Raw genomic sequence first — 1417 nt, forward strand, 5'->3', positions numbered from 1 at the left:
TATGCTCGTATCAGAGAGCAACAGTATGATGACCCCCATCTGCTTGTCCTTAAGGACACGGTTCAACACGGTGATGCCAATGCGGTCACTATTGGAGATGACGGTGTATTACGAATGCAGGGCAGGCTATGTGTACCCAATGTAGATGGTTTGCGTGAGTTGATTTTCTAGGAGGCCACAGTTCGAGGTACTCCAATCATCCAAGTGTCGCGGAGATGTATCAGGACTTGAGGCAGCACTATTGGTGAAGGTGGATAAAGAAGGACATACTGGAATATTAGCTCGTTGCCTAAATTGTCAGCAGGTGAAGTATGAGCATCATCGACCGGGTGGATTGCTTTAGAACTTAGAGATTCTAGAGTGGAAATGGGAGCAGATCACTGTGGATTTCGTTTTTGGGATCCCACGGACTCAGAGGAAGTTCGATGCAGTTTGGGTGATAGTGGATAGATTTACCAAGTTAGCTCATTTCATTCATGTGGTTACTACGTACTCTTCAAGGCAGCTGGCTCAGGTTTACATTCGCGAGATTATCAGGCTTCATGGCGTGCCGGTATCTATCATCTCTGACTAGGGTACGCAATTTACATCGCAGTTCTGGAAAGCCGTACAACATGAGTTGGGTACTCGGGGTGGAGTTGAGTATAACATTTCACCCTCAGACAGACGGACAGTCCAAGTGCACTATTCAGATATTGGAGGATATGCTTCGTGCGTGTGATGGATTTTAGGGGTGTGGGAGGATATTCAAATGTTGCGAAATTTTCCTACAACAACAGTTATCAGTCGAGCATTCAGATGACACCGTATGAGACTTTGTATGGTAGACGGTGCCGGTCTCCAGTGGGTTGGTTCGAGCCGGGCGAGGCTAGCTTATTGGGTATAAACCTGGTTCAGGATGCTTTGAAAAAGGTAATCGACTTCGTACAGCCCAGTCCAGGCAGAAGCGTTATACAGACCAGAAGGTTCGCGATGTTGCATTCATTATTGGGGTGCGAGTCTTGGTCCAGGTTTCGTCGATGAAGGGTGTTATGAGGTTCGGGAGGAAGGGCAAGTTGAGCCCTAGATATATCAGGCCTTTTGAGATTCTTGAGACGGTTGGAGAGCTGGCTTACAGACTTACACTACCACCTAGTCTCTCTGCAGTTCATCCACTGTTCCATGTTTCCATGCTCCGGAAGTAACACGGCGATCCGTCCCATGTGTTAGACTTCAGCTCTGTCCAGTTGGACAAGGATCTATCTTATGTTGAGGAGCCGGTGGCCATTTTGGACAGGCAAGTTCGAAAGTTGAGCTCGAAGAACATCGCTTCAATGAAGGTTCAGTGAAGGAGTCATTTGGTCGAGGAGGCGACTTGGGAGACCGAGCATGATATGCACAACAGTTATCCTCATCTTTTCACCACTTCATGTATCTC

Source organism: Nicotiana tabacum, chromosome 22 (assembly GCF_000715075.1).
Source record: "Nicotiana tabacum cultivar K326 chromosome 22, ASM71507v2, whole genome shotgun sequence".
NCBI classification, from domain to species: domain Eukaryota; kingdom Viridiplantae; phylum Streptophyta; class Magnoliopsida; order Solanales; family Solanaceae; genus Nicotiana; species Nicotiana tabacum.